This window comes from Delphinapterus leucas, chromosome 4 (genome assembly GCF_059928025.1).
Source record: "Delphinapterus leucas isolate spDelLeu-1000000601 "Yukka" chromosome 4, BTC_Dleu_Yukka2, whole genome shotgun sequence".
NCBI classification, from domain to species: domain Eukaryota; kingdom Metazoa; phylum Chordata; class Mammalia; order Artiodactyla; family Monodontidae; genus Delphinapterus; species Delphinapterus leucas.
The window spans coordinates 143365004-143387301 of NC_143132.1; positions in this window are offsets into that span (position 1 = coordinate 143365004).

Here is a 22298-nt window from a genome sequence, read left to right on the forward strand (position 1 = left end):
CGGACTCTCAACCACTGTGCCACCAGGGAAGCCTTGTTTCTTCTTTCTTGAAGTAGGATTGTATTCCTATAAACTTCTCTCCTAGAAACTGGTTTTGCTGCATCCCATAGGTTTTTTGTCATCGTGTTTTCATTGTCATTTGTTTCTAGGTATTTTTTGATTTTGTCTTTGATTTCTTCAGTGATCTCTTGGTTAATTAGTAGTGTATAGTTTAGCCTCCATGCGTTTGTATTTTTTACAGGTTTTTTTCCTGTAATTGATATCTAGTCTCATAGCATTGTGGTCACAAAAGATACTTGATACAATTTCAACTTTCTTAAATTTACAAGGCTTGATTTGTGACCCAAGATATGATCTATCCAGGAGAATGTTCCATGAGCACTTGAGAAGAGAATGTATTCAGTTGTTTTTGGATGGAATGTCCTATAAATATCAATTAAGTCCATCTTGTTTAATATGTCATTTAAAGCTTGTGTTTCCTTATTTATCTTCTTTTTTGTTGATCTGTCCAATGTTGAAAGTGGAGTGTTAAAGTCCCCTACTACAATTGTGTTACTGTCTATTTCCCCTTTTGTGGCTGTTAGGACCTGCCTTATGTATTGAGGTGCTCCTATGTTGGGTGCATAAATATTTACAATTGTTATATCTTCTTCTTGGATTGATCCCTTGATCATTATTTAGTGTCCCTCTTTGTCTCTTGTAATAGTATTTATCTTAAAATCTATATTTTCTGATATGAGAATTGCTACTCAAGCTTTCTTTTGATTTCCATTTGCATGGAATATCCTTTTACATCCTCTCACTTTCAGTCTGTATGTATCCCTAGGTCTGAAGTGGTTCTCTTGTAGACAGCATATATACGGGTCTTGTTTTTGTATCCATTGGTCCCATCTATGTCTTTTGGTTGGAGCATTTAATCCATTTACATTTAAGGTAATTATCAATATGTATGTTCCTAATACCATTTTCTTATTTGTTTTGGGTTTGTTATTGTAGGTGTTTTCCTTCTCTTGTGTTTCCTGCCTAGAGAACTTCCTTTAGCATTTGTTATAAAGCTGGTTTGGTGGTGTTGAATTCTCTTAGCTTTTGCTTGTCTGTAAAGGCTTTAATTTCTCAGTCAAATCTGAATGAGATCCTTACTAGGTAGAGTAGTCTTCATTGTAGGTTTTCCCCTTTTATCCCTTTAAATATGTCCTGCCACTCCCTTCTGGCTTGCAGAGTTTCTGCTGAAAGATCAGCTGTTAACCTTATGGGGATTCCCTTGTATGTTATTTGTTGTTTTTCCCTTGTTGCTTTTAATATTTTTTCTTTGTGTTTAATTTTTGATAGTTTGATTAATATGTGTCTTGGCATATTTCTCCTTGGATTTATCCTGTATGGGACCCTCTGTGCTTCCTGGACTTGATTAACTATTTCCTTTCCCATATTAGGGAAGTTTTCAACTATAATCTCTTCAAATATTTTCTCAGTCCCTTTCTTTTTCTCTTCTTCTTCTGGGACCCCTATAATTCGAACGTTGATGTGTTTAATGTTGTCCCAGAGGTCTCTGAAACTGTCCTCAATTCTTTTCATTCTTCTTTCTTTATTCTGCTCTGCAGTAGTTATTTATACCAGTTTATCTTCCAAGTCACTTATCTGTCTGCTGCCTCAGTTATTCTGCTATTGATTCCTTCTAGAGAAATTTTAATTTCATTTATTGTATTGTTCATCATTGTTTGCCCCTTAGGTCTTCTAGGTTTTGTTAAACTTTTCTTGTATTTTCTCCATTCTATTTCCAAGATTTTGGATCATCTTTATTATCATTACTCTGAATTCTTTTTCAGGTAGACTGCCTATTTCCTCTTCATTTGTTTAGTCTGGTGGGTTTTTACCTTGCTCCTTCATCTGCTGCATATTTCTCTGTCTTCTCATTTTGCTTAACTTACTCTGTTTGGGGTCCCCTTTTCGCAGACTGCAGGTTCATAGTTCCCGTCGTTTTTGGTGTGCCCCCAGTGGGTAAGTTTGGTTCAGTGGGTTGTGTAGGCTTCCTGGTGGAGGGGACCTGTGCCTGTGTTCTGGTGGATGAGGCTGGATCTTGTGTTTCTGGTGTACAGGACTGCATCGGGTGGTGTGTTTTGGGGTGTCTGTGAACTTAGTATGAGTTTAAGCAACCTCTCTGCTAATGGGTGGGTGGGTGGTGTTGTGTTCCTGTCTTGCTAGTTGTTTGGCATGGGGTGTCCAGCACTGGAGTTTGCTGGTCATTGAGTGGAGCTGGGTCTTAGTGTTGAGACGGAAATCTCTGGGTGAGCTCTCGCCCATTTATATTACGTGGGACCAGGAGGTCTCTGGTGGTCCAATGTCCTGAACTCCCCTCTCCCACCTCAGATGTTCAGGCCTGACACCTGGCCAGAGCACCAAGACCCTTTCAGCCACACAGTGTTGGCGTTTACCATCAGGAAAAGGGGGTGCTCATGCATTGCTGATCCACTTGTGAATTGTTCAAATTTTTGTTGGTTATCTATTTTAAATATAGCAGTGTGTACATGTCAATCCCAAACTTCCAATCTATCCCTTCCTCTCCACCGTTCCCCCAGTCTGAGTCTGTGCTGTAAATAAATTCATTTTTATCATTTTTTTTAGATTCCACATATAAGTGATATCAGGTGATATTTGATACAATATTTGTCTTTCTCTGTCTGACTTACTTCACTTAGTATGATAATCTCCAGGTCCATCCATTTTGCTGCAAATGGCTTTATTTCATTCTTTTTAATGGCTAAGTAATATCCCACTGTTTATATGTACCACATCTTCTTTATCCATTCATCTTTCAGTGGACATTTAGGTTGCTTCCATGTCTTGGCTATTGTTAACAACACTGCCATAAACATTGGGGTGCATGTATCCTTTCAAACCATGTTTTTCTCTCCATATAAAAAATGTATTATCGAGCAGATAATCACTGTGAGCAACTGAGGCTCAATGGCCCAAAGGAGCTCTGGAGACATTGTATACATGGCGGCAAGTTTCCCCATCTGAGGAGGAAGAAGATGGTGCCTTGATCTTCCAGCTCTCACCTGCCAATCGCTGAGGGAGGCTCCCAGACATGCTACCTCCACAGCATGCTCAGCTTGCCCCGTGCAAAGGCCAAAACAAAGGCTTAGCATCAAAGTGCTTGCAGTAGGCCTCCTGGGGCATGGAGTGGAATGGTGTGGGACAGCAGATACAGGCAGGGCACCAGAAGCGTCTGCTCCCTGGGGTATGTATCACATCCAGCCAAGAGACAGAAACTGGTGATTGGACCGGGAAATACTTGACAGAAAGAATTAGTAATTATTTACGGAGAATTAGCTCCTAAGAAGAGATGAAAGAGAATGCTAAGGAATACCCTATGGTCGAGGAAGAGTTGTCAAGGAAAGAAAAAATTTGGAAGACACATTCCCAAAGGTTGGACCCAGACTTGGCTGGAGAAGGTATAGATGTAGCCTACTGAATAGCAAAGAAGTTTGCTCAGTTGCCAGGACCAGAAATGTCCACAGTTGCTGGACTGAGGCTAGAGGGCAATGAAATGCATGCAGGGCCAACAGAAAACCCCCTCCTTGAGTGCAGGTGCACCAAGGCGAAGTGGCAAGCTTGAACGTGAGTGGCACTTGGTGTCCAGCATACTACAGGTCACCTTGTACTGCAGGAACCACCCAAGAAGCAGCCCACAGAACCAGAAGGAGAAGCCCATTTTTCCCTGCATGTCTCTCCAGCACCCCCTACTGGCATAGGGGAAATACAAGATCCAGTCCAGTAACAGCTGTGAAGGAGGGCAGTGTGGGGGGGATTTCCAGGTGAAAGGCAATTACAAAAGATAACACTACTCACATAAGATCATTGTATATGAAGTAAATTGAATAACAAGTATTAAACTTACTTTTTATACAATAAATTTCTCCTTGATAGTATGTTTAAAATGAGTGTTTTTATTCAAAAACATCATCAGAATGACTGTTTACAATAAAAAGGTGTTTTTCATTGACACCACTGATTTATTATTTTCTCTAAAAAACCTTTAGCATATGGACTTCTTAACAGGATTTGTATCTGTGTAAGAGTGTTGTGAATTGACTCCTGGGTCCATACACACCTTCTTTGGTTGCCTAAAATTCCTTTAATGGAGACCAAGTCTTTCTTCTATAATTAACAAGTGCAATAGATCCATTTTAATCCACAGAAGAGAAGGGCTCTACCATATCTTTATTTCTTTTACTGCAAATGTTGATAAGTAGCAGTGACAACGAGGCATATGCTGGGGTACAAGGTGAATAAGCTATCACTGAACATCTGGAATGTCATTGCTTCTTCCCCTCAAACACCCTCCGGAAACCACATGTCTGCTCACCCTGGTTAGTGCACAGTCAGAGCTCAGCAGAGGATCAAGTTGAACTCCTCTGATATAGCACACTTTTCTCTCTTATCCTCCTCACTAGTGTGAGGATCTGACTTTCAATTAAAATATCACCTTTCAATACCTTTATCATATATACATCCAATTAATTAACCTTTCCACAAAATGAATTAATCTCTTGACCCATCAATATGCTTCTGGCTATTAATTTATTGTTTTCTTTCAATTACCATCCATATTCATAGTCACTCATAACTCTTAAACATAGAAAAAATAACCTGTCTTAGGGTCTGCTCGTAGGTCACAGCATCCTTCTTTCTTCCTCCCCCTTCTTGCTTCATGAAACTTCAAAAACCATCAAAGGGATACATCATAACTCACAGACACAGAAACCAAAAAACAACATGGATGGGCACACACACTCTTTTGAGAGTTGGGCGCATGGCAGAGCAATTGGCATTTTGAAGGAAAATATAACACAAGTGGTCAAAGAGTTGCTAGATGACAACTGGTCAAGCCCAGTGTTGAACTAAATTGGACCAGTGGCTGCTGAACCATTTTCTGCTTAGATCCTCCAATCAGGGGGAAAGGAGAGAAGAGTAAGGCTAAGGAAAAAATTCCTTGGGTCACTTGGACTCTAGTCATATTGACCCAAACTAAAATTGATAGTCCGTAGAGGCATGGAAGTGGGTAGTCAAAGGTGAGAAATAATTCCGTAGAACCACCAGAGAGGACTGCGTCCCTCCTTCCTTTGAAGCTAGGAGTGTTTCTGGCCAATTCATTGAACTCTGGTGTTCAGCAGAGAGGCTGGAGCAAGAGACAGCAGTGAGATATAAAGTGAATAGAGATGAAGAGTAGCAGAAATGGGGACTGTGCCCCAGCACATGCACCCAGGCGTCCTCAGCTCTGGGGTTTGTGTCAGTGGGTCTCCACATTGGGATTCACTGCCCTTCTTCCAAGGTCTGCCTTCCATTTTTACGTTTCTCTTTTCATATCAACCTAAGATGGCTTTATTGACCCTCTGCTATGTGCCAGGTACTTTAAACATGTGTGGTCCTTTAATCTTCCCTACAACTGCATAAAATATGCTTCCTTCTCCCTTTATCACAAAGAAGAAAGCAGAGGCTGAGAAGGCAGCAAATAGGAAATATAGTCCTTTCCCTCAGAGTTCTCTCAGACTCCACCCTGGACATTTATAAGCACATACTTAACCCTTTCATGAACCTGAACTTGGAAAACAAATCTTATTAATAAGCACCTATAATTGTATCATCCTTAAACTTGTAAGTGCTCTCTTGATAAGCCTGTTAATATTGTCAGGGCATATGATATTAAGCTTATTTTATAGATGAGGATATTGTAAGGTTGAACAAGGAGTCTAAACCTGAAAGAAATGGAAATAGCTGATATTTAATGGACATTTACAGGGTAACAAGCACTCTACTCAGAGTTTTAGATATCAATTCGTTTTGTCCTAACAATAATCCAATCAGGGGGTGACTGCTGTTATCTTTATCTCATATCTGGGGAAAACGAGGATAAAAGAAGTTAAATAATCTATCCAAAGCCACACTTCTAGTGTGTGGCTGAACTAGGATTTAAACCTACTTATCTTGGTTCCAGAATCCTTGCTCTTAACTACATCATATTCCACTTTTGTGCTTATTACCTAGGTGCCTCTTTAGGTTGTAAGGCATTCCAGGACAGCCAAAGTCTTTCAGTAGATGTCTATTCCCAACACAGCAACCAGGTCAGAGCCTGGCACAAAAAGGCTGCTGTGAAAATGTGACTAAAAGACCACATAATCTAGACAATGATCATGATTTGCATTGGAATTAATAAAGGACTGGTCATTTCAAGGCTTCACCTGACACACTTAGCATTCAAAGCAAATAACTGAAATGGCATTTAAATCAGCCATTGCTTCTGGATCTCCATCAACTATGCAGCAAAGGCAGGATGTAGACAGGATATTTTTGGGGGGGCTGCAGGGTGTGGGATCTCAGTTCCCTGACCAGGGATTGAACTCAGACCCGCAGCAGTGAAAGCACTGAGTGCTAACCACTGGACTACCAGGGAATTCCCATAAACAGGATGTAATATGATGCAGTGTCTGTGCTCCAAACTGGAACCCAGAGATGGGCAGGATCTCCACACATTCCGTACAATCTTCTTAACCATTAACAACGTCTTTCCTTAGGAAAAATCTGAAGTCTCCCCTACTCTGTCAAATTTCCTCTCTATAAATAAAAGATTTAGCTGGTGTTTTTTTTTTTTTTCCAGTAAATGAATCTCAGCCAGTGAAACATCCCTTCTGATATTATTTAGGGCAATAAAAGAGCAGCCACACTGTGGCCTCCCTCTTTGAGGGAACTTGTGAGGACTTGGATACCTTAGGGTATTAATTACCCTGCCAGTCATTAACCGAAGTACTTAGCACTACTATCCTTATTTTCCAAAAAATGGAAGTCAAAGGTAATGGCACCTTTTCTTAAGGTTTAAGGTCTCTGAATTGCTGAAGTCAATAGCTCAGACACCGCTAGTGATAAAGAGAACAGAAAGATACACGAAGGGTTTTATTCCTCTATGGAAACCAAAATGGCAAGGCATTCACACACAGGCATTCAAGACGGGTAGATACCTTTCTCCTCAGTCTCTCATTGAAACAGGGACAAGTTCACTGGGACTCTTGCCCCACTTGAACTCTTCTGGGTTCAACATAATTTTTTTATTGAGGCCCCCAAATTCTTACGCTTGATGCTAAAGCTTTCTTTTAGAACCAAGCCCTTATTATTTATAAAGCTTGAGACTTAACAAAAAATGTCTCTGCCCTTCTTTCCTTCCTCTCCTGCATCCCTTCCTTGGTGCCCCTCCTCCCCTTAATTCATCCCCATACACTAAGTTGAAATATCAACACAGGGGAGTTGGCTTAAATGCGAGATAAAATATTTCCATCACCTGCTCAGAGCCCTCTGCCAAATATCAAGGTATTGACCCACATGAAGTGTAAACATACTTTGAAAACCATATGTCAAGGGACCTCGGCTTACATGATTCACTTGGGCCTGCTCAGAAGTACACTGCTCAAAGAGAGGGCTATGCCAGAGGCCACGGTGTGGCTGCTCTTTTATTGCTCTAAATAATATCAGAAGGGACGATTCACTTGCTGTGATTCATTTATTGAAAACAAACAGCTAAAGCTTTTATTTATAGAGAGGAAATCTGACAGAATAAGGGGGATTTCGGATTTTTCCTAAGGTAACATCCACATTAGTTTTCAGTAGTCATGTGGACTCCTATCTTTTCTACATCAGTCTATGGATAGATGAGTGTGGAAGGCAGCCTCTGACATGGCCCAGTGGTCCCTATCTCCTGGTGCTCATGCCTTGTGTGATCTCCTCCCCTTGAGGGTGTGCTGGACCTAGTAATTTTCTTCTAACAAATGGAATACAGTCAAAGGAATGTGGCATCCCTACCATTACTGGCTAACAAAAGACTCTGACTCCTGTCTTGCTGGTATTATATTTTCTCTTCCAGGTCTTCTCACTTACTTATAGTGATGGAAGCTCCACAAGGCAAGGAACTTAGGGCAGCCTCTGGGCAACATCCGTTGAGGAGCTGAGGCCTTCAGCCCAACAGCCCACAGAGAACTGAATCTTGCCAACAACCGCCGAGTGAGCTTGGAAGGTGATCCTGCCCCGGTTGAACTTGGAGTTGAACCTTGCAGCCTCTGCCTATACCTTGATTGCAGCCTTGTAAGAGAGCTTGCGGCGGAGGACCCAGCTGAGTCATGCTCAGATTCTTGACCCACACAACCTGTGATATAATACACGTGTGCTGTTTTATGCCAATAATTTTAGAGATAATTCGCTATACAGCAATAGATAAGTAATACAATAAGAATGGTGGAGTCTGCCCTTACATTGAGCAGAAGCTCTAACATCCTTTCTCCAGTATAAAAGTAGCTACCAAAAAAGCCCAAACATTTCATGGTCATGGGGCTGCTTGGTGACCCTCCTGGATGTCTTGATACCATGACCTAAGGTGGAAAAGGACTCATTAGCTTTAAAAGCTCTTTCATCCAGAGTTGAATAGCTCTGATTCTAAAGATTAAAAAGCAATGTCTTCTTCTTTGGACAGGACAGGAAAGCACTTGTGAATTTTGGCCCTTTCATTCTCCATGGCCCTTCTCCAGAACGTCCAGTTACAGTAGAGCTGATTAGGTTTCTGTCTCCTGTACTGATCACCAATTCACGACCCTCTGACCACACTGATCAGCTTGCATGGTTTCCAAGTCTCAGGCAGGTGGTTCTACTGTCCGGCTAATAACACTGATTGTTACCAACTTCCATCTCAATCTTGTCCCAGTAGCTACAGTATTCTTAGCTCCAGCTTACCATCAGGGAATCTGAGAAAGGTCACACGACACGTAAGTGGAAGAGCCAAGGATAGAATCCAGTCTCAAGGGCTCGTCTCTTGGATTATCCAGCTTCTCAATACCATGGCTTCTTGATTCTTTGTGGAAATATAAATTTCAACCTCCTGTTCCTGATGACAGCTTCTTGCCTTTCGGGGTTGTATAGTCCCTCCCCCAGCTTTGTGCTTTCCAAAGTTCATTCTGACCTCTTCCTCAGAGTCTTAGACTCTTCCCCAAATATTCTCATTTGCTTCCTTGAAAGGCTTAGAAGAGGCATGAGTTTTGAAATCTTACTTTCCTGGATTCCGATTCTGGTTCAACCATTTACTACCTATGTGATTTTTGAGAAGATTGCATTAATATCTCTGGTCCTCAGTTTCCTAACAGTTTCTGGGGAAAAAAAATTGAAAGAATCATGTGTGTTTTAATAATTAAATTAGATGCTAGATACAAAACATCAGCACAGTGGCTGCCACATTGCAAGTGCTCAACAACTCAATTCTCTCCTACCTGTCTCTTCTATTATCTCCCCCATAGTCTTTGCTATATAAATGGAAAGGAGTGGGCTATTTTTCTTGGCTAACCGGTTCTTTGTCTACTTTGGCAAACCCAACATCAACTGAGTACATAATTAAAAATTTTAAAACATACGCATTCTTTCAGGGGTTGATTCTTCCTGTTGTGCTGTTTCTTGCTTAGTGTTAAAGTTTCTTTCAACACCACCATAACACTAATACCACACAGTATGTTAGGTATCAGGCATCGTTTCAAGGTTGGGGTCGGGGGCTGTTGGTGATGATGTTATTAAATCCCAAGTTAATGTGAATGTTGGTCCCCAGATAAATCTGCAAATGATCCCATGACTTCATCTGCTTTTAAGAAGTGTTGTAACCCCTGACAAAATCCCCAAAGTCCAGAGACACTCAGTGTCAGATCATGAATCAGATAATTTGTGACAGACTTTGTTTCTTGGTGTGTGCCCTCTTCAGAGTCCATTCCCCCCAGCTGAGATGTCACATTGTATGGAGTCAGAAAGGCACTTCACAGACCTTCCCTGATCTCAGTCTTTCCACTTCAAGCCATGTGATAATCAGCCTATGTTTATTTCCAAAAAACAATTTGTCCTTGATTGTGCTTACTAATTTTTCTGATTAGTTTCTGCTTTTCTTCTGTACCAGGGGAAAATGGCTTCCAGTTTTTGCACAAAACTGTATTCTGAGCATTAAAGTTTGGATGTCTTTCCATTTTACTGATGCCTTTAGCCTGGGGTGCACAACAGGTACTGGGCTCACTTGAGAACTGGAAAGGAACCTCCTACGTAGTCTGTTGATGATTTACCACTTCATGGACAGGTTTACTGCCCAGACCAGGGCAAACTTTCATCCTTTATCTTCAAGATCTCCAACTCCCTTTTCAATGATTTCTTACCCAGATGAAATAAATTTATTTCTTATATTCAGTAAAGATTTCAAGTTAAGGAATGTAAGAACTGCTGGGATTCCATCTTAACAAAATTTATGCGTAAAAATGCAGGTGCTGTCATCTTTCTTTATTCTCCTCCCCATTAAATCATTATTGTATTTTACAGCCTGTGTGCAGTGGCTGGACTAGATTCTACTACAATTTTAATGTGAAACTGGAAATTTACATGAGATACATATGACAATTCATCCTTCAGGTTCAAGCTCAAATGCCACTTTTTTAGGTTTATACTCTTAGAGTGCTATGAGATTTTCTTTTCATTTTTAAAAATTTATTCTATTTTAATAATTAAATTCATAATATGTTTAATACCTTAAATGCCAAAGTCTTAACATATGAATTATTGTAAACCATCCTAGCAAATGTGCTTAATGCTCATGGCTACTTTATTTCCATAAATAATTGTAAGAAACTTAAAAGTCGACATCTTTTTAAATTTTCCAGTCCACTGTAATGTGTTTTAGGCATGAAGAGCTAGCTTGGATAGTGAAAAAAGAAAGAAAAGAATTAAAGATAACTGACTTTTTTTTCCTCTTCTAAATCTTTATGAGATTTTCTACAGGATTTAAATTTAAAATGTGTGCTATTTATTTAATTACTGTCTTCTACTCAGACTGTAAACTCTTTGAGAGTGGGCACCTTGTCTATTTTGCTCATCAGTATACCTGCAAAGAACATAGAAATTAATACACGTGTGTTTAATGAGTGAATAAATGAAGGAATGAATGCATAAATGAAAAGGACCTGGAATCAGATTTTTGTGTGATAAATTGTGTCCTTAAGAAATCTTGTTGACACCCAGCCAATCCCTAACTTGTGTCCTCTATGTGTGTCATGTTTACCACTTCATAAGGTAGTGGATCTTCCAGAAGAAGAACTTAGGGCTAACTCTGAAGTATTTGAGTCCCCTTGAAATCCCTAACAGTGTAGCTGCTCTGCTAGGTCCAAGCACACCCAATCTCTAGCTTCCTCAGACTCTCCAGGTACTGACTAAGAGACAACTATCAACATCCAGAACTTCTAAGCTTCTTATCCAAAGAGCATGAAGTTATATGCATTGGGTCAGAGTGTCCCCAAAACCTGGAAGAAATCTTGGACCTAGAATTCATCCATACTTGAATACAGGGGAAAGCAGTGAAGGAGGGGGAAAAGGTGGGATGTGAAAACAGAAAGAAAACAGCATTGATTTTTTTTTAACACAACCATTGGAAATAAGAAAAATAATAATTCTTATGTAACTAGTTATATCATTTATAATTAACAAAGAATTATAGCACATTTCTCAAAGCCAAGGTGTTTAAAACTGATAGATTGTTATGACAGTGGTATTTCCTCTTACAGTTCAATATGTTGCTATTGGGAGCATGGTAAGATACCTGGTGTTTATATGTAATATAAGTTTCTATCTTTTATCTATCAGGGGAAATATGAATAAGGACACTGTGGTTTAGAATGCCTCAAAATCTCTCAGCTGTAGCTTGGTATGCAGGTCTAATTAGTGGTGGGAATGGAAATTCCCTGCACTGGGAATTCTGGCTTTATTCCTATTAAATCTTCTGCACCGAGGTTGGTCCAGAAGGTCTTGGAACCACATGTTCCACTTCCCCCTCCGTTTCTGTTCCCATTTCTTCTTCTGAGTAGATTTCCTCCAAGAAAAAACCATAAGATGTAAATGGTCCCTGTTGCCATAGCAGCTAAAATGTTCAGTTCCACTTTCCTCCTCTCAAAGAGACCTTAATGCATTCAGTACTTTTCTTGGGGTTAGAACGTAAGTTAGAAGCTAGGCTAGGATTAGCCTTAGATATTTTCTCAACCACTGAGATAAAGCATCATGCGAGAATTCATTGACTGTTGATATTCCAAATCATCATCACACCACTAGCAGCATGAGAAAGAATCAACCATATGATTGCTTGATGGTTCCAGAGTAATACCATCTGTCTAGGGGTTCTTCTAAGAGTTTTATGGCAAGAGATAACAAAGAATACTAATTGAGCCTGAACTTTCTGTGGCTTAGAAAGTTGCTTACCTCTCAAGTTAGATTTACATGTTTGATTCCCTGCAGTTTAGTTTAACAAGCAATAACCCATTAAGGTTGCTTATACTTCCAAGCTCTCACATCCATTCCAATTTCTTTTGTTTCCTCAATGCAACTACTGTCTTGTTGATTAGGTAAAAAGATTAAATCCTAACTGAAAAAGCAGTAGGATTCTTTCCTTGAAGTGACTATTCCCTGTGTCTCCAAAATAGAAGCAGAAAAGGCAGGAAGTTCTACAAACACTGTCACATTTATTGCTAAGTTTGTCCATTTCAAGGCATGGCTTTCTGGAGCTGTAGAAAATCAAATAGAAAGATAGAGTGTGCAAAAGGAAGACATAAACAGACAAGCTTATGTCTACACAAAGACATACACAAAAAAGTTCACAGCAGCTTAATTCATAATAGTTTTGAATTGGAAACAACCCAAATGTCCATCAACAAGGAATGGACAAAATGCTACTCAGCAGTAAAAAGAAATGATCTGTTAGATGTATATACAATGGAATATTACTCAGCCAGAAAAAAGGATGAAATAATGCCATTTGCAGCAACATGGATGGACCTAGAGATTATCATACTAAGTGAAGTCAGACAAAGAAAGATAAATATCATATGATATCACTTACATGTGGAATGTATAAAAATGATACAAATGAACTTATTTACAAAACAGAAATAGACTCATAGACATAGAGAACAGACTTAGGGTTACCAAAAGGGAAAGAGGTGAGAGGGATAAAATTGGGAGTTTGGGATTAACATATATACACTACTATATATAAAATAGATAAACAACAAGGACCTGCTGTATAGCACAGGGAACTATATTCAAGATCTAGTAATAACCTACAATGGAAAAGAATCTGAAAAAGAACATATATATGTGTATATATATATGAATCACTTTGCTCTATATCTGAAACACAACATTGTAAATCAACTACACTTCAGTAAAAAAATAAATTAAAAGGAATGAGCTAATGCATGCAACAACATGGATGAATCTCAAAAGCATTACTCTAAACAGAAGAAGCATACTGTATGATTATATTTATATGAAACACTAGAAAAGAGAAATTGAATTTATAATGACAAAAAGCAGATCCTAATGAAAAGAACACAAGGAACATTTGTGGGACGATAAAAATGTTCTGTATATTGATAGTAGGTATGATTATGTGGGAGTATAAATTTATCAAAACTCATTAGAAAACTTTTTAAATGGTAGCATTTTATTGAATGTAAATTATATTCAATAAATATGACACATATATATTCTTCATTTCTTACTACTAAACCCTTGTCAACACAAACACTGTCTTTTACCTTGACATTCACTTTCAAATAGAGAAACAGATTCAACATTTTTAAATTGTTGTATTTTCTTGAATTAGATGCTATATATCTGTAGTACACTGGGTAATATCCCCCAAAGATACCAAGTCCTAACCCTGGGAACTTGTAAATGAAAAAAGAGTCTTTGTGGATGTGATTAAGTTAAGGGTCTTGTCCTGGACTATTCAGGTAGGATCTAAAATGCTACCATAAGAGCTCTGAAAAGAGAGAGGCAAAGGGAGATTTCACATACAGAGAAGGCAATGTAAAGACACAGACAGAGATTGGAGTGATAGAACCATATGCCAAGGAATGCCAGCAGCCACCAGAAGCTGGAAGAGACAAGAAAAGGATTCTCCCCTGGAGCCTCCAAAAAGAACATGGCCCAACTTGATTTTGTTCCAGTGACACTGATTTTGGACTTCTGGTTCCAGAACTATGAGAGAATGAATTTCTATTTTTTTAAGCCACCAAATATGTGGTAATTTATTACAGCAGCCACAGGAAAACTAATATAATCATTTTTATAGAATCCTCAACATTTAGTTTTGAAATTCCATTCAATCAGAAAAGGATTTTAATTAGTGAATATTATAAACAAGACCTCAGGGATAACTGAGCTCAAGTCACTCATCATCAAAGGCAGGAAACAGATGCTAGAACACAGGGTAGAAGATAGAAGAACTGTCACAGAGGCTTCATGGGTGATGGGAAAACAGAGGAAGGAATGATATCTGACCCAAGGATTATAATATGATTCTGGGAAAAGCCACCTTCAAATTTGGCCTTGAAAATTAATAAGATTTCAGCAAAAGTTGACAGGGAACCTGAGTGCATTTGAGAATCACCTGCACAAGTTCATTCATTATTAATCTTCCTTGGGACTCTTGATATCAGCTATCTTGTAGTTCACCTAATGTCCTGTGAAATCATACTGCCACTCTCACTCAAAATAGAAAACGTATAAAATTGATGTTATCCTTATATCTTGACATTAGCCATAACCAGTATGTTCTCCTCTGTAGGAAAAGTTCTAATGCTCAGATGAATGTTAAAAATATAGCTTCTTTTGGCACTAGCCTTTTAAATCTATATCTATGAGCAGAAGTCTCAGGTTTTATAGTTGTTCTATAGCAGTCCCAATATCTCATTTGTCCAGAAGGTGTAATCCACACACAGTGTTTTAAGAACAAATGAAGAAACACAACAATGCCTGAAGTGTGCTGTCACAAAAGATGTTTAGGGACTAGTGACCAACAGCAGCATTTTTCAAAAATAAAAACTAGGTTCCAGGATTTATAGCTTAGTAAACTCTAAAATTCTCCTCACTTTTCACCAAGTCCCTACACTCTCCTTCCGTATACACGCATATTATCAATAATGAATAGAAATGAGTCCTACCAACTAAGAAAGCACGTTACAGTAATGAAAGAAGCTTGCTGCTGGAGATGGATTATTGAGCTCAATGATAAAAAAAAAAATAGAGAAACCAGAATTATACACAAATATGGAAGAAGTCTAGTATATGATAAAATTAGTATTTCAAATCAACAGGCAATAAACGATATGAAAACAACTAGCATTAAAAACATTAGCTGGATTCTAATTCACCTCTTGCACTAAAACATAAAGTCCAGAAGATCAAAGATTTAGGTACTGAAAAAAATGAAATAATAAAAGTGCCAGAAGAACAAATGTACAAACACACACACATACATGAAAATCTGAGTACAGAATTCCTTTCCAATCAGGACACAAAACCTAGTGCCATAAAGACAAAATGATTGAAAACAAATAAAAAAGACTGATAAATCTGATTACATAAAAATAAAAACTTTTCTACCAGAAAAAAATACTATGAACAACGTCAACAGCCTGGAGAAACTATATGCAACCAACAACAAAACCATAATTTTCTTAGTATTGATATATGAAAAAAACTATAAATATTAATTAAATAAAAGATCAGTTATCCCATGGGAAAATTGATAAAGGTCATGGATAAATGGTTTTCATGGTTAATAAAACATCTATAGATGGTAGGTTAAACTGGTATCACCTTCTCAAAGGGCAATTTGGCAACATCTGTCAATTTTTAAAGTGTGCATACAATTTGATGGAGGTTTACACTTCTAGAAAATTATTCTACAAATATTCTCAACCAACTGTCCACAAATATTTATGTATAAGAATATGTTTTATAGGTGGCAGCATTTTGATATCCTAATGGCATATAAAATTGTTTAATCAAATTTGCCCATTAAGATGAGAGCCGCAACTATTTTATAATAGGTAAGTATCACCACCACTCTATGGAAAGAGGTATCAATTTATGAAAAGATTTTTGTTATTATTATCATATGTTGAAAAGATTTTTATTGGAGAAAAGGCACCAAGGGTATGTTAGGGAGAGGGAGAAGCAATGTATGGTTACAAAATTATCTTGTATTATTTTATGTCAAAGAGAAGGGCAATAGAATTTCAAAAAATATATGATACTTGGAGTATAGATATCTTCGAGGACTACACTTATGCTGAAACCCATTAAAGATGGTCATCCTCATTTCCTAAGGTTTCCAATTAATCATTTAAAGAATATCTCTCACTCCACTATCAAACAAGTGAGAAAAAGTCATGTAGCATCAGTTTTTGGGTGAAGGTTCTTCCTCAAATGATGTTTCAGTCACTCATAACAGAACACTTATCTTCTAAGTTATTAACAACAAAGGAGGTAACAAGAGTAGTCTAAACCGGATATGAAAGCAAATAACACAGGGAACATTTCATAACACTAAAAAGAAATGCCACTCCCAATTGTACAAAATATAGTTTTTATAAATTTTCAGAATTAAAACCATATGATACATTCCAGACAAGAACTAGAGCAGATTGCTGAAGTTTTTCTAAGCATACAGAGTCGCCTATGAAAAGCTACATGAGAAAAGAAAAATCTTTGTTAGCTTTCACTTATGGTCTAAACCTTTGGTAACTCAGGGATGAACGCTTTTGTTCTACCAACTCTCTAGCTGGATAACTTGTTAAAATAACCACCGAGGGCTTTAAAATTCAGCAGCAAGCACATGAACCCCTTGTCAATAAATGGAAAGATTTATTCCCTAGGAATTCTAATCCAGTCCCATAGAAGAGTCAAGAAGAGGTTATTTCAACATAACCATCTATCCTCACGGTGAAGACACAACTTTAAGAGTTAATCTCAGGTGACTGCAGGGACAATTCCATAAATATAAAGAGGCATCAGTTTCTCGGATTTGCTGCTGATCTTTCTCTGGTCATTACCCTGGTTCCTGTAATAACAGAGCCAACCCTCGTCCCTCTTTTCAGAGAAATCAATTTGCCCAAACATACAGAGCTTTAAAGATGCAAAAATGCTAAATATAAAACACCATTTTAATGTGCCACTATGACCACTTTCTTTCGATATAGTTTCTGTTTAATCATACCCTTTGCTCTGCAGCAACTTTATACATGCTAATGTAGATTTCACATGAAGCTATAACCCAGTCTCTCAACTGGACCAAAATATTTGATATACTTATTGGTCATTTACAAATATATTTTTAAATAATTAAACTCTCAGAGAAGTTGTATTTTTGAGATGTAGAAAATACCTATTGTCAACCCAGTTACTTTTATTGTAAATCAAGCTGTAGCAACTTAAAATACATATCAATTCTACCCCAACTTGTTATCAACTTTTTAAAAATTTTCTATTCAATTTTGCTATATTTTACATTTTTAACAGTAGAAAGTATGAACAATTTCTCATATTTTGTTTTCCAATTGTATTTCTTTCTTAATTGAAATATAGTTGATGTAAAATATTATATTTGCTTCAGGTGTACTACATAGAGATTTGACGTTTGCATACATTATGAAATGTTTACCATGATAAGTCTAGTAACCATCTGTCCCCACACAAAGTTATCACAATATTATTGACCATACTCCTTAAGCTGTATAATAAATCCTCATGACTTATTACATTACTGGAGTTTTATACTTCTTAATCTCCTACACCTATTTGCTCACTCCCCTCACCCCTCATCCTCTGGCAACTATCCATTTGTTCTCTGTATCTGTAAATCTGTTTTCATTTTGTTTTGTAGATTCCACATAGAAGTGAAATATGCAGTATTTGTCCTTCTCTGACTCATTTCACTTAGCATAATACCCTCTAGATCCACCTATGTTGTCAATGGCAATATTTCTTTTTTTAATGGCTTAGTAATATTCTATTATATATTACATAAGATGATGTGATATTATTTAATATCATGTATATTACATGATATTGTATATTACATATTACAATGTTCCATTGTATATCCACATCTTCTTTATCCATTCATCTATGGATGGACACTTAGGTTGCTTTTATATCTTGGCTATTTTAAATAATGCTGCTATGAACATTAGAGTTCATATATCCATTCAAATTAGCAGGGTTTTTTTCTTCGAGTAAATATCCAGAAGTGAAATTGCTGGATCATATGGCAGCTTTATTTTAAATTTTTTGAGGAGCTTCCACATTGTTTTCCATAGGGGCTACACCAATTTACATTCTCACCAACAGTGCACAAGAGTCCCATTTTCTCCACATCTTCACCAACACTTGTTATTTGGTGTCTTTTTGATGATAGTCATTCTGACAGGTGTGAGGTGGTATCTCATTGTGGTTCTGATTTGCATTTTCCTGATGATTAGTGACTTTAAGCATCTTTTCATGTGTCTGTTGACTCTATGTCATCTTCGAAAAAATGTCTATTCAGGTCTTCTGCTCATTTTCATTTGGGTTATTTGGTTTTTTTATGTTGAATTCTTTTAGTTCTTTGTTTATTTTAGATATTAACCCCTTATCGAATATATCATTAGCAAATATCTTTTCGTGTTCAGTAGGCGGCCTTTTCATATTGTTGGTAGTTTTCTTCAACGTACAAAATCTTTTTAGTTTGATGTAGTCTTTTTTTTTTTTTTTTTGCTGTAGTTTCCCTTGCCTGAGGAGACATATCTAAAAAAATATTGCTAATACCAATGTCAAAGAATATAGTGACCATGCGTCTTCCAGAAGATTTTTGGTTTCAGGCCTTACATTTAAGTCTTTACTCCATTTTGAGCTTATTTTTGTGCATGGTGTGAGAACACAGTCCAATTTGATTCTTTTGCATGTTGCTGCCCAGTTTTCCCAAAACATTTATTAAAGACATTGTATTTTCCCCATTGCATATTCTTGTCTCCTTTGTCATAGACTAATTGACTACATGTGTGGGGGTTTATTTATGGGATCTCTACTCTGTTCTATTTATCTTTGTATCTGTTTTTGTTTGTTTGCTTGTTTGTTTTCTTGCCAGTACATATTATTTTGATTACTGTAGCTTTGTAGTATAATTTGAATCAGGGAGCATAATCCCTTCCCTCCAGCTTTGTTACTCTTTCTCAAGATTGTTTTGACTATTTAGGGTCTTTTGTGTTTCTATACATATTTTCAAATTATTTCTTCTAGTAGTGTGAAAATGATACTGGTATTTATTTTCATAAGGATTGCACAAAATCTGTAGATTGCCTTGGAGAGTATAATTATTTTAACAATATTAAATCATTCAGTACATGATCATGGTGTATCTTTCCATCTGCTTGTGTCATCTTCAATTTCTTTCATCAGCATCTTATAGTTTTTGGAGTACTGGTCTTCTGCTTCCTTAGGTTGATTTATTCCTAGGTATTTTATTCTTTTTGATGCAATTATAAATGAGATTGTTTTCTTAATTTCTCTTTCTGATATTTTGTTTTTAGTATAAAAATGAAGCAGATTTCTTTTCTTTGTTTTTAATTGGGTTATAGTTGATTTACAATGTTGTGTTAGTTTCCGGTATACAGCAAAGTGAATCTGTTATACATATACATATATCCACTCTTTTTTAGATTATTTTCCTATATAGGCCATTACAGAGTATTAAGTAGAGTTCCCTGTGCTATACAGTAGGTCCTTATTAGTTATTTATTTTATATATAGTAGTGTGTATGTGTCAATCCCAATCTCCCAATTTATCCCTCTCCCCCTCTCTTGAAGCAGATTTCTGTATATTAATTTTGTATCCTTCAACTTTACTGAATTGACTTACTAGTTCTAATAGTTTTGGGGTAGCATCTTAGAATTTTATATAAATAATACCATGGCATCTGCAAACAGTGACAGTTTTACTTCTTCCTTTTCAATTGGGATCATTTTAATTTATTTTTCTTACCTGATTTCTGTGGCTAGGACTTCCAGTACTATGTTGAATAAAAGTAGCAAGAGTGGGCATCCTTGTCTTGTTCCTGATCTTAGAGAAAAGGTTTTAGTTTTTCACCACTGAGTATGTTAGCTGTGAGCTTGTCATACATGGCCTTTTTTATATTGAAGTGTGTACTCTTTATACCCAATTATTAGGTGTTTTTTTTTTTATCATAAATGGATGTTGACTTCTGTCAAAAGCTTTTTCTGGTTCTATTGAGATGATTATATGACTATTATTCTTCAACTTGTTAATGTGGTAATGTGATGCTGGTTAATTTGTGGATATTGAACCACCTTCCATCCCTGGGTAAATCCCACTTGATCATAGTGTATGATTCTTTTAATGTAAAGTTGAATTTGGTTTGGTATATTTTGTGGAGAATTTTTGCATCTATGCTTACCAGTGATGTTGGCCTGTAATTTTCTTTTTTTTGTGGTGTTGTTCTCTGGTTTTGGTATCAGGGTAATGCTGGCCTCATAAAATGATTTTAGAAGCATTCCTTCCTCTTTAATTTTTTGGAAGAATTTGAGAAATATAGGTGTTAATTTCTCTAAATATTTGGTAGAATTCAACCGTACAGCCATCTGGTCCTGGACTTTTGTTTGTTGGGAGTTTTTCGATTACTGATTCAAATTCATTACCTGTAACTTGTCTGTTTATATTTTCTATTTCTTCATGGTTCAGCCTTGAGAGATTGTACATTTCTAGAAATTTGTCCATTCTAGGTTTTCCATGTTATTGGCATATAATTATTCATAATAATCTCTTATCATCTTTTATATTTCTGTGGTGTTGGTTGTAACTTCTCCTCTTTAATTTTAAAATTTATTTGGGTCCTCGCTCTCTTTTTTCTTGATTAGTCTGGTTAAAGGTTTATCAATTTTCTTTATCTTTTCGAAGAACCAGGTGTTATTTTCATTGCTCTTTTCTTTTTTTCTTTTCTTTTTTGGTCTCACCTCATGGCATGTGGGATCTTAGTTTCCTGACTAGGGATCAAACCCATGCCCCCTGCAGTGGAATCACAGTCTTAACCACTGGACTGCCAGGGAAGTCACCTTCTTTTCTATTTTTTTAGTCTCTATTTCATTTATTTCCACTTAGATCTTTATTCTTTCTTGCCTTCTGCTGACTTTGGATTTTGTTTGTTCTTCTTTTTCTAGTTCCTCTTGGTGTAAGGTTAGGTTATTTGAGTTTTTGTTTGTTTGTTTGTCTCTTGAAGTAGGAACTTCCCTCTTAAAACTGCTTTTGTTGTGTTGCATAGATTTTAGATCATTATCTTTCCATTTTGATTTGTCTCCAGGTATTTCTTGCTTTCCTGTTTGATTTCTTCAGTGACCCACTGGTTTTTTAGTAGCATATTGCTTAGCCTCCATGTTTGTAGGTTTTGCAAGTTTTTTCTTATAATTGATTTCTATTCTCATGCCATTGTGGTCAGAAAAGATGATTGATATGGTTTCAATTTTCTTAAGTTTATTAAGACTTGTTTTGTGGCCTAGCATGTGATCTATCCTGGAGAATGTTTGAAGTGCACTTGAAAAGAATATGTATTCTGCTTCTTTGAGATGCAGTGTTCCATATATAACTACTAAGTTCACCTGCTATAATGTGTCATTCAAAGCCAGTATTTCCTTGTTGATTTTCTGTCTGGATGATCTGTTGATTGATGTAAGTGGGGTGTTAAAGTTCTCAACTATTATTGTGTTACTGTCAGTTTCTTCCTTTACATCTGTTAATATTTTCTTTGTGTATTTAGATGTTCCTGTGTTGGGTGTATATTTATTTTTGACTGTTATATCTTCTTGTTGGATCAATTTCTTTATCATTATGTAATGTCCTTCTTTATCTCTTGTTACAGTCTTTGCTTTAAAGTCTATTTTGCCTGATATAAGTATTGCTACCTCAGCTCTCTTTTGTTTCCACTTGCATGGAATACCTTTTTCTATCTGTTTACTTTCAGTTTGTTTATGTCTAGAGCTGCAGTGAGTCTCTTGTAGGCAGAAAATAGATGGGTCTTGTTTTTTTATCCATTCAGCCACTCTATTTCTTTTGATTGGAGCATTTAGTCCATGGACATTTAAAGAAATTATTGATAAGTATGTACTTATTGCCATTTTGTTAAGTGTTTTGGGGTTGTTTTTGTAGTTCTTTTTTCTTTCTTTCTTCTTCTTTTGCTCTCATTCCTTGTGATTTGATGACTATCTTTAGTGTTATGTTTGGATTCCTTTCTCTTTTTTGTGACTCTATTATAGGTTTTTTGTTTGTGGTTACCATGAGGTTCATATATAACAACCTATATATACATAATTATTTTAAATTCTTGATTTCTGAAGTTCAAAATCACCGTAACCATCTTACA